This window comes from Heterocephalus glaber, unplaced genomic scaffold (assembly GCF_053883595.1).
Source record: "Heterocephalus glaber isolate CG9 unplaced genomic scaffold, H.glaber_assembly_v1.0 deba00000546, whole genome shotgun sequence".
NCBI lineage: Eukaryota > Metazoa > Chordata > Mammalia > Rodentia > Bathyergidae > Heterocephalus > Heterocephalus glaber.
In genome coordinates, this window is record NW_028258147.1 from 8796909 (window position 1) to 8814302 (window position 17394).

General features: G+C 36.4%; 1 protein-coding gene and 1 pseudogene across 5 annotated transcripts in view; one reads left to right on the forward strand and one right to left on the reverse strand.

The window, feature by feature from the left end:
• Window positions 1-17394, forward strand: part of Grm8 (glutamate metabotropic receptor 8) — an 867398-nt gene that overhangs the window by 138477 nt on the left and 711527 nt on the right. The window lies entirely within an intron of this gene.
• On the reverse strand, window positions 6192-7361 carry LOC106010379 (RNA-binding protein EWS pseudogene; annotated as a pseudogene).

Here is a 17394-nt window from a genome sequence, read left to right on the forward strand (position 1 = left end):
GGAGCTTGGCTTTATGCCCAGCACTTTAGTTTCTCAAAGATACTGTATACTTTTGCCTTAATGTGAAGAAAGCATTTCATAGGAAATGAATATCTTTTCATAAAGTAAAGTTATTAGCTAATAGCTGCAGCAGGGAATGATAAATAAAAGTGTTAAGTCTTATTTATATCTTCTCTGCAAGGATAATAACTTTTTGGCTTTTATCTTTGAATCTATCAATTTATTATAAATGTCAAAATATGAAAATCTTGACTTTAACTGGTTCCTGCTATGAAATACATGATGCATGAAATTTTGACATACTTATAGATGTTCATACACATTATTTATAAGAAGAAATAATTGCAATTTACCAGTGAAGGAGTTCTTTTAAAATTATGGGATTAATATTGATAATATAGGTGTTATTGGACCTTAATTCATGTTTCTTTCCCTGTCAGTTTTATTCTGTGAACTCAGATATTAGGTATTGTTCAGTGCTTTGCTTGGTCTTCTTCTGTACCAGCTGCAGCACACAAGCTGCTTGGGAAGAATAACTCCTGCATGCAGATGTAAAGGAAGCACTGCATGTGGCAGGGACATGCTTCTAGGAAGCTATCTAGTACCATAGAAAGAATGTGGTCTTCAGAATTGGACAGATTCTGGTTTAAGCCTTATCCCTTCTTGATGAGATGGATGTAATCAAAGGACACTTACTTAGCTTTTGAGTCTCAGTTTTTAAAAAAAATCTATAAAATACAGATAATGATGCAGATGCCATAAAGAAGTGTTGTAAGAAAGTTAAGGATAGCATATCAAAAGTGCTTAAAAGGTTTACCATAAATGTAAAGGTTATTTTTATTGCTTTGCCACATTGAAAGGAGATTTCAGGGAAAGAAGGGAATGGAATTAAAATGAGAAAATGGAAACAAAGTGTTTTTAAATAGGGAGGGATGGAGGGGTTGAATGGAGGGCAGGGGAAGGGTGAAAAATAAGAACCAAGAGAGATTATGTAAAGGTGCAAATTTCCAATGATGAATGTCATTATATTGTATACCTAAAATGTACCAATTATTAGAATGAATAATTGATAATGCAAAATAGGAAGAAAATGCCCAAAGGGGTAGGGGTAGTGGGAGGGGCAGGGGAAAGGAAAGAAGGGAAAGGAAAAGTGATGAGAAATGGAAATAATGGAAACAAATTCTTTGTAAATAGGGAAGGGTGGAAGGGGTAAAGGGAGGGCTAGGAATGGGGAAAAAATAAGAACCAAGATGCATCATGTAAAGGTACAATTCCCAATGAGAAATGTAAATGTGTTGTATACCTACAATGTACCAATAAAAGAATTTAAAACAAAAAAAGAAAAGAAAGGAGCTTTCAGGAAGAGATGGTTACTTGGGTCAGAGCAAGTGGAAAACTTGGCATTTTGGGGCCAGTTCCCTGGTTTATAGCTGCTAAGCTGTATAGAGTGGTATGAGCAAAATGACTCAGCTTAAAGTGGGACCTACCTGTACTGAGTTCAGAGTAGTGTGATTCTCAAATCTAGAAGACTGTCAGGATAGTCAGAGGAACTGTTTGGCATCATCCTGAAACAGGGTTAGAATTTCCAGGTGAAGGACTCTCTATATATGAGGTGAGGGAATCCGAATTTTTAAAAGGTGCCCAGGTGATTCTGATGATCAGCTTTGGGAACCCCTTCTTAAGATTCAGATGCAGATCTTCCACCATGGGTATCTGAGTACCTATGAATTAGTCTTAAGACCTTTAATCTTTCTGTTTTTAAATTTTGGTAACTATTGCACTTTTTCATCTCAAGCAACATTAACCTAATTCCTTAAAATCATCTAACACCCAATCCACGTTCACATTGTCTAAGTTGTCTCAAAAATTCTTTTCACAGTTGGCTTGTCTGAAGCAGTATCCAAAAAGGTCCACACATTGTGTTTGATTGAGACATTCCTTAAGTCTTTTTTTTCTATTTTTAAACCATTAATTTGATAGTGACACTGTGTCATTCGTTTATACTGCAGTGTAGAATGTTCCACATTTTGGATTTGACTGATTGGTTTGTCATGCTGTCATTTAACTTGTTACTGTATTTTTGTACTTTATACAAAACTGGTAATTTGATATAGAGACTTGATTAGATTCAGGTTTGATTATTTTCACATTATTATATTTTAATGTGTTCCAATTCATTGCAGTAATTATTCTTTTCAATGCAAATTGTCCCATTTTAGTTAAGTGGGAAGTCCTCCATAGTGATTATAGTGTCTTTTGACACAACCTGGTGTCTTTGATAATGTTCCTGCTTTGTGGCACAATACCATATGATATCACAGGTTCATTTTGCTCCTTAGCTAGAAGGAATCATTCCTTGCTTCATTTCAGTGGGGAATGATATTTAGAGATCATAATCTGAGTGCCAGGAGAGTGCATTACTTCTGCTTTTATTGCATTTAGCTTTTTCATAAAATAGAAAATACATACAGAAAGATAAACTGTGTTTAGACTGAGATTTCTAATTCAAATATAAGATTACAGAATTTTTACTTAATTTACTTGATTTTATACTTATATCTCTTTAATCTTACGTTGAAAATTTGAAACCTTTAACCTTAAAACTCATTGTTGTCCTGGCTACAGGGCTATATGCTCTTACATTCACTTCCTCTCCCACCCTCTGATTTGTCATCTATTGTAGGGGGCCCAATCCTTGACATTTGCCTTTCTTTGGTTCCTCCATCAGCTGGCTTCCAGTTGGTCTTTTTCAGTGTGGGGCACTGGTAGCAGATTGGCAGTTGGGAAGGAGAGAGATTTCAAATTATTTCTCCATTTTCATCTTGCCTTAGAAATCATCTCTGGCAGTGGCTATGTATCCTCCCAGCTTCCACTCCCAAATGGACTGGCTTGTCATAGCGTCAGCTTGCAGTGGGTGGCCCTGTCCCTGGCTCTAGTTATACCTCCTTCTCTCTCTCTGGCTTGGGCATGGTAATGGGCTCCTCATGGTTCTAGTTGCATGATTCTGAGGTTTCAAATCTATGGTCACATATACATTATAGTCTTTCTGTTTTATGTACTTAGATGATTTGTATTATTTGGTTAGGCTCTGATACAATAGTGTTACTTAATCATTTAACACTTTACTTTACCAATATAATGTTGTGAAATTTTAACTGCTTAGAGCTTGTGAACTGAATCCTGACAGTCATTATTATCATTCTCACAAGTCATTTATCAATCATCACACTGTGGATATCATTTCATACATTTATACATTTCTTTTTTAAGTTTGGCTGTTATCCTGCATCTAATTATACTTCCCCTCTGGCTTCCACTGGCTTCTACAGCTGCCATTCCCAATTCGATCACCCCACTTTAGGCCATTATGACAGCTTCCTTAAATATTGCAATAACTTCACAACTCTTTCCCCACCTCCAGTCCCTCCATTCTACAGTCTATTTTAATATATGTTGCCAGATTTATTTTTATAAAATACAGCTCTGGTAATGTCACACCATCACTAAGAAAGAAAATCTGTGGCTCTCCACCATCTACCAAATTAAGCACACTCTTTTTGCCAGTCTTCAAAATTCTCCAAAAAATGTCCCCCAACCTACCTCTGTGTTGAGTCTGTCTTCATTCAGCCATACTTTAGCCTATTGATCTACTGAAATGTAAAACCTTTGAAGTATGAAAGATATCTCTGACTTTGCCTTAAAGGAAATGTCATTTGAAATGTCTTGTGGAGACATAAAGTCAAGCAAGGATTTAGAGGTAGTAATCTACTTTGACTGTTGCCATCATAGAACTGATTCTGCATTTATTAGAAGAATTCTTCTACAAAGAACTTTCTCTCATCCACTGTTTGATTACTCTAAACTACTGGAAAGACATGTTAAATATTTAATTTCTTCTTCTTTATTATCTGTTTTCAGGGTGATGAATTGATGCCCAAGCAATTTCCAATGGTGATCAGTGAATTCTTGTTATTATTATGAATTTATGAATCATTGTATATTTTATATGTTTATAAGCATTTAAATCACTATTCTTTTGGATGCACATTGTCCCATTTCAGGTAAATGAGTCCATCTCTTTTAGAATTTAAAACAGTGATTACAGTGAATAAGTCCTTAATGATGAGATGACATTCACATTTTATAGGCTTGTTTATTCTATTCTGAGTTCTGGGTCCCTCTGGACTCATTTTAGAAGCAAAATGCCAGTGATTAAAGAAGCCACTTACTCTTAGAGAAGGTCATTGTTGACACTGTATTTTATTGTCACCATGGGCTCACTTGGTTCTTTGTCGTAGGCCATATTAATTCATTTGTTCATATTTGTTGATCCTTTCAAAAGTAGATACTGGGGATGTGTTAGTAAATAAGACAGACAGTGCTACTCTTTTGTGAAGCTTAAATCCAATAGGAGATGTACACATTAAACAATAAATTACTCAAATAATGATACAATACCAATGGGAGCAAGTACAATGAAGAAAAACTTCATGAATGTTATGAGAGCCTGTGTTAGGGGCTCTGACTTGTAGGGGAATAGGGCAAGGAAAACTTCTCTGATGGAGGTATGTTTGAGAAGAAATCTGAAGGATCACCAAGGATATAGGTGAGGTGGGTATGTGAGCAGAGAATACAGCAAGTGAGAAGGACCTTTTACAGGGAAGAAATAAATAGTCTCTTCAAAAGCCACTGTGGCTGGAATGTGAACCTATAGCAGATGACTGAAAAGGACTAGAGAAGTGTTCATAGTCCTGGTTGTGCCAATCCTTTTTGATGACGGTAAGGCTGCTCGATGTTTAAATGGCTGTCACAGTCAGACGTGCATTTTGTTGGAGTGTGAGAACGCCTGGGAAGGACACAAGTACCTTCAGAGATATCAGATAGGAGATCTGGCGAGAGATAATGGGTGTAGTACAGGAGAGATGACAATGGAGAAAATTACGTCAAAGACCCTGAGACATTTGAAACAGAAAACAGTGATTTTATGAGTATTGAAGGATATGGAAGTGGGAGAGCATAACACCAAGGTTGCAAATAACTTGAATGACTTGAAAGAGGCAGTAGGTGTTGATTTTTAAAAAATCAACTTTATTAAGGGATAATTTATATATAATGATATATGGCTCTTTTAAGTATAAAGTTTGGTGAGGTTTGAAAAAAAGTATAAACTTGTATATCATCACTCCAAACAAGAGGTGACATTTCCCTATCATCTAAAGAGTTCTGTGGTGCTCTCTGCAATCCCCTCATCCTGCTCTGGCCTCAGAAAATCACTGACCTGCTTTCTCACAAGCAGTAAGATTTGCCTTCTCTAAAATATCAGTAAATTGAATCACATATTTCATCTTGAGGGTTGGCTGTTTTTGGCTCAGTATAATAATTTTGAGATTCACTTATGTTATCATGTATATTAATAAGCTGGGTTTATTTTTCCTTTGCTGAGTTATATTCTATTCTATCGCTATACTACAATTTACTTATCCATTCACATGTTAGATATTCACACTGCTTTCAATTTGGGGCTACTATAAATAAAGCTACAATGAAAAGCTGGGTACAAATATTTGTGTGGGCCTATATTTTGGTATTTCTAGGATAGCTATACCTAGTAGTGGAGTTTCTGTGTTGTATAATATGCACATATATTTAACTTTTATAAGCCTGTGTACATATGTATAAATGTATATATATATATGTATATGTATTTGTGTAAATACAAAACTGCCAAACTATTGTCAAAAGTTATTATGCAAACTTCCACTCTGACCAGGAGTGTATGAGAGTTTTATTTGCTCCACATAATCGCCTATACTTGGTATAGTCAGTTTCTAACAGCAGCCATTCTAGTAGGTGTGTAGTTCTATCTTGCTGATTGTGATTTTTTTTTTGTGATGTGTTTATTTCTCTGAAAATTAGTATGGTTGAGCATCTTTTATCCATTATATCTGTTTTTATATCTGTATATCTGTTTTTCTGAATTTTTGTTCAATTCTTTTGTCCATTTAAAAAGTTGGCTCTGCTTGTACTGTTATTTAGTTTTAAGAGTTCTTTAAAAACTTTGGGTAAAAATCCTTTGTCAGATATATGTTGCAAATATTCCTCCAATCTGTGACTTGCCTTGTTTTTTTTTCCCATTTAACTTGTTTTAATGTTTCTTCACAAATGGTGAAAAATACTAAAGTAGAGACAAGGAGTAATCATAATGTTGTGGCCAACATTATAAATATGGAATTATAAATTTAAAACATTTTCTGGTTTAAAAAATAAATCTGGTAGTCAATGCAGCTCTGCGGGTCTCTACGTCTAGTAGGGCCAGACTCTGGGTTCCTGGTGGTGCCCACCTTTATCCATTTTTCCAGGTCCTCCATCTCCACCTCTTCTTCCTCCCATTTGCTCCATCAAAGGTCCAGGGGCCCCCCCTGGACCACCCTGTCTTCCTCCGCCAAAGCCACCTTGGTCCATGCCATCGCCACCAGGGAAGCCACCTACGTCTCTGCCATGGCCACCTCTAAACCTCCCATCAGGACCGCCACGGCCCATTAGGCCACATCTTCCCGCATTCCAGCAGGGCCGCCTCTGCCGAGATCACCACCTGGGGGTAGGAAGGGTGGTGGGAGGAAGCCTTCAGGTTTTGGGGCCTTACACTGGTTGCATTCTGTTCTCCAGGCAAAGTTCTGGTTTCCACAACCCGGATTGGGACCCTGCCAGTCTCCAGCTCAATGTTGGACATTTCCTCCTCCAGATAGGTTTCCTCGTGAACCCCGAGGCACTCTTGGAGGGAAGCGTCCTCTGTCTCTTCCACGGCCTCCCATGTGACCCATGGGTCCCCCAGGACCTCCTGGGCCACCTAGACCTCCACGGAGCAGTGGTGGCATCCCTCTGCCCTCACGGGGCGGCATGCCACCTCGCATGCTGTTCATTGGAGGCTTCTTCCACGCAAGGGAGACTTTAAGTTTGCTTCCTTGAAAATCTTTCCCACTAAACCACTCCACAACAGCCTTGGCAGTCGGTGGATCTTCATAGGACACCATGGCATCCCCTTTGGGGTTTCCTGTTTTCTTGTCCAGGTAGATGTGGATCATGGGTTGCCCAGTTCTCTTGTTAATGTTAACAACCCCACATTGCTTAAAGAAGTCTGCCAGATCATCGAGTGTTACATTGTCATTTAACCCTTGTATGTAAATTGCACTGTTGTCAGAGTCTTCATCAGGATCTATGGGAGGGCCTAGATCAAGATCTGGTCCTTCATCCATGGGTCCACCAGGATTATTGAAGCCACCTCGCTCTCCAGCGCTGCCCATTCCACCGTCCTCCTCCCCGCCCACCTCTGCTCATGCCTCCACAATCAAATCCCCCTCTTCCTCTGCCCCAGTTATCAGGGCCACTTACGCTCCGGTTCTCTCCTGGTCTGGAAAATCCTCCAGACTCCTGCCCATAAATACCCATGCTACTAGGGTGATCCTGTCGGAATGAACTCTGCTGCCTGTAGCTGCTGCTCTGTTGGCTATATTGACTGGAGCTTGTCTGTAGGAGCCAGACCCAGTTGTGTGTGTGGGATAACTAGTGGGAGGCTGCTGCCCATAGCTGCTTTGTTGACCATAGCTACTCTGCTGTCCATAGGTGCTTGGCTGCCCATAGGTGTTCTGCTGAGAGTAACTACTCTAATCATAACTTGACTTGCTTTGTATTTTAAGTAAAGCAATCAGCAATCGTTGAACAGAGGTTTATAATTTTGATGAACTGTTCATTTTTTAATGAACTGAGTTTTCTATATCCTTTCTAAATAACTTCTAAATAACCCCATTTTTGTGACGATTTTTCTCTTATCTTTTCTTCGAGTAGATTCATAGTTTCATTATTTGGTTTTGGCTACTGTTCACTTTGAGATAATTTTTATACAGTATGAGAATCAAGACTGACCATTTTCCATGTATGAATATTCAGTTGTTCTACTCCCATTTGTTAGGACAATTATCCTTTCCTTCTGAATTGTCTTGGCACTTTTACAGAAATTCAACTTATGATTTCTGGACTCTTTATCCTATTGAGTTGTTTGTCTAGTTTTATGGAAATGCTTTGCTTATTTTTACTTCATTATAAATTTTATAATGTCTTCAAATCAGATAATGAATTTTTCATTTTTCTCTGATTTTTTTCAAAATTATTTTAGCTGTTGTAAATCCTTTCAATTTCCATGTAAATTTTATAATCAGATAGATTGTCAACTTTTTCCAAAAATATTTCTGAAATTTTGATTGGGCCTGCATTGAATCTCTAATTTGAAGAAACTGATATCAAAATATTGAGTTTTCTGATCAGTAAATATATCATATCTCTGATTGATGAACATATTATATCTTTTTAATGCCATATCATGTCTTTTGTAAATATTTTGAATAATATTTTGTATTTTAAAGTTGTATATTTTGTGCACATTTTGTTAAATCTGTCTCTAAGTATTTATCCCTAAGTATTTTTGATCCTTTGTAAAAATGGTAATTTAAAAAATATAATTTAAATAGTATATTTTGTTGATAGTTTATAGAAATATATTTTTCTATAATAATCTTATATCCTGTGACATTGCTAAGTATACTTATTCATCTTCTGGCTTTGTTATTGACTTTTTTAGGATTTCTATATAGATAATTACATTATCTACAAGTAAATACAAGTTTTACTTTTTCCTTTCCAGTCTGTGTTACCATTTATCCATCCATCCATCCATCTCTTTATCTACATTTCTACTTCTGTATATATCCACTTACTTATTGTTTGCTTTCCCTATTGTACTAGCTGAACTCTGTAGCACACAAGTGGTGAGATAGACATCTTTCCCTTATACAGATTCTTAGGGGAAAAGCATTGAACCTTTCATCACTAGGTATGATTTTTACATGTATTTTTCCAAAGGATATCGTGTATTATGTGAAGGAGGTTTCTGTATGGTTATCATATGCTAAGAATTTATTTATTTAATCAATTGAATTTTTTTCAAATACCATTGATATAATTGATATAATTGATATAACCAATTGCTATAATTGTATGGTTTTGTATGAATCCTCTTAACATGGCAAACTAACTTAATTCCTACAATAGGCTCTATTGATCATTGTTTATTAGCCTTTTTATACACTTCTGACTTTGATTTACTAATATTTTGTTAATGGTAAGGTGCATGTTTGGTTCCAGTTATTCCATCAAGGTCAGAAACACAAGTTTAATCATTGAATTTTGGTCATACTGCATTTAAGGTCAAATTGAAAAACTTAAATGGATGCCCATTATTCAACTGGTGTTTAAGTTTGCGTTTTTGAGAAATCTGAATTGAAGAGATAAATTTGGGAATTATAATTGCATGGATGGTAATCAAAATCATAAGTGTGATTGAATTCTATTGTCATGTGAAAAGTGAAAGAATGTGAAGAAAACTGGGCCTTGGATCAGGTCTCAGGAATTTCCCTTTCAAATTATAGACAAGGAAAGATGAACTAGAGGAGGTGTCAAAGGAAAGAACATCTGCAGAAATAGAAAAACAGGAGAATGTGTTTTAGAAGCCAGGGAAGGTAGTGCCAAGATTTTAATGGTGCTGGTTCAAATGAAATGAGAACTGAAAATTGGCCTTTGGATCTTAGGGCATGAAAGGTTTAGTGACTTTGTCCAGAGAAGTTTAAGTGGGGCAGTGATACAGAAGCCATATTAAATGCTGAACAGTGAGTGACAGGAAGACAATAGAGAGGGGAAGTTTAGAATTTTAGAAAGTATTTGAGAGTTTAGTGTAGAGGGGAGTTGAATGTTAGTTTGGGAGCTGGACTTAGATGAGGGTTTGAATAATTGTTTCTTGTTTTAAAAATACTTTCTTTTTAAGTAGAGTGGCTTGAGTATGTGGAAATGCCAGTGGAAGGATTCAGTTGAAAGTATAAGGTTAATGATTTGAGAGAGGAGGGCAATAATCTATAGAGTTGAACTCAGAAAAGCTGCTCTGAGTGCAATTCAGACCATGAATTGGGGCTCAACTTTAGATAGCAAAAGAGGCATTTCTTCTTGTTACAGAAGGAAGGAAAGAAGGAAGGAAGGAGGGAAGGAAGGAAGGAAGGAAGGAAGAGAGAAAGGGTCACCAGGAAATCAGGATTTTTAGCTTGATGGTGGGAAATTGAGAGGTATCGTCAACTGATGACTTTTATTTCTTACAGAGAAGAAAACATATATTCTACAAAATGTTTGAAAAATATTTGACCTATACTGAAATAGATCCAAAGAATTTTTGAAGAATATTTTATAATGTTTAGTCAGAAAACATAGACAATTTACCTGGGGTTGTGTAGGCACACACCTGCTTTGACTGGAACATCTGGCTGGTCTTTAGTTTGGAAGGGATTCAGTAGCCTGGGAGACTCCGGAATATATGAGTGAGGCCACCTTCAACCAAGGCTACACCAGTGCAGAAAGATGGCAGGCAGATGACTAGCACAATGGTGACATCTTTGCAGGGGTGGAAGACTGGAGAGAAAACAGTGGCTTTGCTATTCTACCCTCTGCTACTAGGAATTAAAAGCCACCCTTGAATCTCTAGTGTTCTTTCCCTGTTCCTGATTTTCAGTTTTTGCTCAAGCCACCCTTCCTTGTCCATTCACCCTCTTCCCCTAAATCTCTAGTCACATCTCTCCAATTCTGTGAACCTACTCCTGATTCTTTATAGCCTGTCTCATGAAAGGCCACTTATTGAAAAATCTTTTTATCTCTCTAATTTTTCAGTATTTCTATTTCTTTCTTTTCTTGTACTTTCTTCCTTCATTTTTCAGTCACCTGAATTCTTCTCATTGTCTCACTATTTATTTTTATGTAAAAGAAAAGTCTACATAGTCAGTGTTCTCAATCCTATTTTAAGTTAGATTATATTTTTAAAAATGTATTAGTATGTATGTGGAATACATAACAATTTTATTCATTTTGGGGAATTAGTACGTACACATATTGCATCTTAATCATTTTCTTCTTCCCCCACCCCTTCTCCTCCCCTCTCCCTCATTTTCCAGGTCCTCTTTCCATTCCACAGTTTAAGGTAGATTGTATTATTAAATGACATCTTTCATTGCTTTAAATATTCTCAAATTCTATTACTTAGAATTAAAAAAAATTAAAGTGTATCTAAAATGCGATATATATATCTCATCATGTTTGAGGTTGAATATTTTTCTAAAGCAAAGGTGCCAGAAAGGGTTTTTTGTTTGTTTGTTTCTGTTTTTATTTTTAAAAATAGAACCCAACGTTATTTACATAGAGTCTCCGGCAAACCATTTTGAAGACATTTACATATTTAGATTATTTAGAAAATTAGAGGAAATTGGAAAGACAATAGATGTCTTCATATATTTAAGTTATAGTCTATGAAAAGGGAGTCAGCTACTCATAAAAACAGAAAAGTATATTTTCATTTAAGCACCAAAAATGTGGGAAGTGTTGGAAAAGCAGTTTTACTAGGTAGACTATAGATGCTAAAAATTCTGAGTTGTTTTGGTGTCATTCATAGGCACTTAATCAACAACATATATGCATTGTTGAATAGATACAAAGTACTTTCCTAGATTATCCTGGAGAGTACCACAGCCTCAGCTCATAAGCTTACCCTCTGAGAAGGAATAGGTATGAGAAATGAATTTTCTCTTTAAAATTCAGGTGGAAGACATTTTTTTCCCTTACAGAATAACTACTACTGAGCTATATTCACTAGGGTGTCAAAAATTTGATCACAACCAAATTTTGGGGGCCCTGTCTTCAGTACCCAAAGCTAGAGATGTGTACTGCAGGGATGCCCACTGTAGCCCTGTTTGTTTCTTTTGGGTTTATGTCTTGTACTCTGAGAAACTGCTTTGAAGATATTGATACATAGTGTATTAAGTATTGTTATTCTCTTATGATTTTGTTATGAAATTTTTATTTTTTCATAAAATGAAAAAGGAAAGAGATTCCATTCCTTCACTGGAAAACACAGAAAATGGTCTTCTTTGATGGAGTTTCTGAGTTCCCAGGCACTGTAGGTGAGCAAACTGAAGACTTCTTCATTTCCCAGTCTGTGGTGAAGTGCCACTCTCTTCTCCTTGTATTTCCTTTTCCAGTTCTTCCTCCTTTTCAACCCTGGAGAGACATTTCTTTTCTAATAATTCAGCTCTACAGCCTCTGTAGGCCAACCTTCTTAAAACTAGCTAATTCTCCAAACACATAGGTTTGATTGCTTGTATGGAGGAGTACAAAGGGAAAAAACATCTTTCATGGGTCTCCTCAAGCATCAAAAACCAGACAGAAATGAATATCTCACTAAATTATCCTGCTGCATATGAATGCTATGGAAAATTTATCAAGACAAGGTATAGTGTATCTTGTGTTTGGCATTCAATCATAGAGCCCTTGTCAAATTTTCATCTTTTAAAAACTCATCTGTTATTTTCAAATAAGGAATATATTTAAAAATCTCTTACTGACTCAACACTTCACATGATATATTCACTAGTCTATAGATTTGTTGTGACACTAAAAATAAACTCCATGCCAGCATTTGGTACAAGAATTGAAACATAATGCTCTTACAAATATAACTTTGGAAGCAGAATATTGCTATAAAGAAATTTCTAGTTATCAGGAGATGTTGTTCACCTTAGGGGAAGTGAACATCATGTTCAAGGCATCAACTCCTTCATAAAGTTAAAATTAGGGAGCTTTCATATCTTCTCCTAATACACCACCCAGATCTACCAAAAAAAAGAATCTTTGCAATGAATGCATTTAAATCCCTTTGAGCATGATATGGAAATTTTTTGAAAGAAAATATGAGGCTGTTGAGTATACATTCAATATTTTAAAAGTACTATAGCAACGTTTCTCTAACTTTATTGTGTACACCGATCACCTGAAGATGTTAATGTGCAGATTCTCATTCAGCAGATCTGGGATGAGGCCTGTGAGCCTGCATTTATAACCAGCTTCCTGGTAATACTGATTCTGTGAGTTTGCTTATGACACTGTGTTTTTATCTAGATGTCTCCCTAAAGCTTCACATAGGCAGGACCTTTGGAAGGTGATTCAATTATAGGGCATTATAACTGACTTGCTGTTAGGAGGTGGGGCCTGGTGGGCAGGGGTGGGGCACTGTGGGCAGACATAGAAGGTTATCTCTCCCTTCCGGGCTCCTCCCTGGACACACTGCTTCCTGGCCAACATGGCGTGAGTAGCTTCTCCTCTGTTATGCCCCTCTGCTGTGATATCCTGCTGTGGAGCTAGCCCATCATGCAAGGACTGAAGCGTCCATCAACTGTGAGCCAAATTAACTTCTCCTTTAAGCTGTAGGTGTTGCATATTTTGTTTCAGCAAGTAAAGTGACTGAGACATACTGAAAACAAAGGTTATAGAGAAAAATTAGTCAGTACTTTAGTTACTATAGTCCATGCTGGTAAATTGACTTTTCCAATGTGACTATATCTTTCACACCAAAATATATATTTTTCCTTTGAGGAAATATAGACTTAAATTTAATTTTTGAAAAGTATTGCTTTTTGATGGCTAGATCAAGGTCATTCTTTGCATGATTTAAGAGGAAGATACTCAGCACAGCTATGCATAGTTGGGAGCTGTCATGTACAATAATGTACTGTATGTGACACATAAATTTGAATGGGACCAGTTGGCTGGCTGTGACATAAGGCCCTTGGTGCACCGGTTGACTGTATTTATGCTGGGGCAGGTATGACAAGTTTTAGATGTGTTTTTTTGAAATACCTGTTGGATGCTCAAGAGAAGATGTCAAATGGGAAAGGGATGGGTCTGGAATTCAGTAATGAGATTTAGACTGCATGTAGAATATGCATGAATTAAAAAGAAAAGAAATGTTAAAAAATACTAAGATTGATGAGATGAAATGAAGAAAGAACAGCCAAAAAAGGAGATAAAGATTTAAAAGAAAAATGGATAATGAGTTCTCATAGAAGCCAAGTAAGAGAGTGTTAGTATATAGTAAATGCTTATTGAGTGCTTGTTGAAATGATAAGCAAAACCAAGAAAATGGAAAACACACTGAACTGGGTTCATGGCCACTGAATGGGTTCATGATTTTGTGCCATGACCACTGAATTGTGTGTTTTCCCCAAGCAATCCATATTTTATTATATGTTTGTTTCCGTGAAATGTTTTCTCCTCTGCCTGGAATATCCTTAGTCTTCTCCAGCCTTTTCCTGATTTCTCTCTCTGTTCCCTGCCCCCTGCTTTGTTTGGACATAATCTTTCTGGCCTTTTGACCTTGAGTATCCCTCTTTGCACCTGGGTTTCCCTGTTGACCCAAGTTAGGCTGTCCAACCTTGTCACTGGACATTTTACTAATAGCCAGCTGGACCAGGAAGTCCTTTTCACCATGAGGAACTATAGATAATGCAACTGAAAGAAGCCAAAGAAGACAGATCATGTTTGCCTGACAGTAGATATTAGTAGATATTACTATCTCCTTTTCACTTATATGTGGTTATTGGCAGCAATACCCATACTCTAGGTAAGCCATGACCTGGGGCCTGGGAGAGTTGCCTATGTAGCTAGAAGAAGTGGAAAGAAGGATCTGTGATTGATTTCTCAGGAACTTGAACAATAGTAGAACCAAAATTGCTAAATAATTGTCAGCAGACTTGAAAAGGGAGCAAGACAGTGGAATGTAGGATGAATCTAGAGTCAGACTGCCACTTACAAATTATTCAGTCTTGGAAAAGTTGCTTCTCCAGATCTCAATTTTCTCATCCATAAAATGAGGATAGAGCATAGTTCTTGGCTAATAAAACATGTTAAAAGAAATGTTGGAAAAGTCAATATGTACACATGTGTACACACATTATTTTATGAGTCATTTATACAGATAGACTATGATACATGAAGGAGGTTATAAAGAACAATAAGTTAGCCTTCTCAAAAAGAGATTGAAGATGAGCATAAAGAATGAATCAGTTCACTTGGGGGACACTTAGCGTGCTGCCCTTTAGATAGTATTGAATATTTGTCAGAGGAACATACCCTTGAAGGACTGTTCAGTATGTAGTCGAATAATGGAATATGAATCATTCATATTCTTTATCTGCTTTTCCTATCACTCAGTAATGACCCTTTATGAAATGAGCTATTTGTTCTTTGCATATGGATCAAGGTTTTCCCCTATGGGAAGTGGAATGGTAATTAAGACCTTTAACCTCATGTGAACCTTCTAACTATTGGGATCACCAGCTTGGGTATAAAGGCAAGCACAATTTCCAGCTGTGTTAGGTATTCAGAGTCAGCACCTGACAGCAAGCAAGAAAATAAATAATGACATGAGGACCAGAATATAAGTGAATATGGATAATCACTAAAAATCTAAGAAATTGTCAGGAAATTTATTTGCATAGACAAATGTCCTTATTATCATCCTTCCTTATTTGCAGGATTCAAATTATGTATTAGTGAGTGGCAAAATGCCAGTCTAAATGGAATCTTTGCCAGCTTAAGGTTTATTGACTCCAATTTATTGGTTATAATTACTAACTTTTTATATTTAAGTGTTCCAGTGCTGAGATGCTTAGGGAAAAAATTGAACCGCAGTGGTGATAGCACAGCAAGGAAATCAGCAGAAGGGGAAAATTAAATTCTAGGTGATAGTTTGAAGTCAGCAGTGATGAGAATGGGTGGGTGGGAGAGTTAAATTTTTAAGTGATTTAGCAAATGATGCTAAGAAAGTGCCACAACATCATTTTGGTTTTTTATTATAACAAATTGTAATTGATCATTTTTGGTGTTCATGTAAGAAAACAACTTTACAGAAAATTTTCACTGCCATAAACAACTCATATAAAAATATTTTATTTAAAAAAATACTCAAAAGTAGATTTTCAAATCCCAAGGTGCTTAAAAACTTTTTCACTTAAGAATGTATCAAAGAAATGTCTCTTTTTCCAGAACACACTGGAATCCTGGCAGTAATAGTTAGAAATAATGAAATCAGAGAATGACATTTTCCTTGTCTCCCTGGGAAGCTAGGTCACCAAGCAGAGCTATCGAGGACAGATTCATTTATTCACTTATTTCTGTATCCTTCTAATGAAAAAAATGTATATTATCTTGTAAAAACAAAAGAAGGAAAGAAAGAAAAATGCCAGATTATCTTCCAAGGTTAGTTCTAACCTGCTCCTCATATATTTTGAAATCCCATCCAAAAGCCTTTCTTGCCTGAGTAAAATGAAGAGCATTTCCCTTTACTTCTGTTTTACTTCCTTGAGGAAGCAAATATTAGAGCTTGTAAGTAGTATGAGTATAAATTTTTCTTCCTGGGCTCCTGTTTTAAAGTTTCTCCTTTTTATGGGCTTAGTTTCTGCTGCGTTCATCTATTCACTCTCCATCCATCTGTCCCTTTGTTCATTCATTCCTTATTCATACAAGCCTCAGAACTTAGAGATCTCTGCAGGCTTATGTGGGTTCCTACTGATAATTTCAGAGTTACTTTCTTTATAGTTCTGGAATAAGAATCCAAATTAGGCATATATTACTTGACAATGTATGTGTAGGGTGATTATAGTTAATAATGTATTGCATATTTCAAAATATTTAGAAGAGAAGATTTTGAATGCTGCACCACAAATAAGTGAAGTTCAAGTTGACAGATATGCTAATTATGCTATTTGATTATTATATCATGTATATGTCTATTCAGGCACCGGGCTGTATCCCAGAACTATGTAAAATTATTATGTGTCAATCAAAAATAAAAGGGAATAAAACAAAAAAATCAATTTGTGGAAACATGGGAAATGATAGTCTTGGTTTAATATTATTCATGCTGAAGGCAAGTTTTGTAAAATTACCTATCAGTACCTTGTCACCTCTTCACTTCTTCAAGTGGGGCCATTTATACTTTTGAGAGAAGGCCAAAGTAAGAAGCAATCTGTGACTGATGTTTAGGGTTCCTTCTTCTTTTTTTCACAAGGTGAAATCACCATAATGTCTCATCATCAGGGAAGCTTGCCGTCTTGTTCCTCAAGACCAGTGAGGAACCCTGGGACTCTTTTTTTAAAATTTATATATTAATTGGTACATTTTATGTATACAATACATTTACATTTATCATTGGGTGCTTGTTCCTGTACATGATGTATCTTGATGCTTATTTTTTCCCCATTACCTGTGCTCCCTTCACCCCCTCCACCCTTCCCTATTTACATAGACTTTGTTTCCATTTTTTTTCTTTCTCATAGTTTTTCCTTTCCTTTCTTCCCTTTCCCCTTCCCTTCCCGCCACCCCTCCACCTTTGGACCTTTTCCTATTCCAAATTATCAATTACTCGTTTTAATCATTTTCATCCTTATTTACACGATCAGTTTCTCACACTAGAGAAAC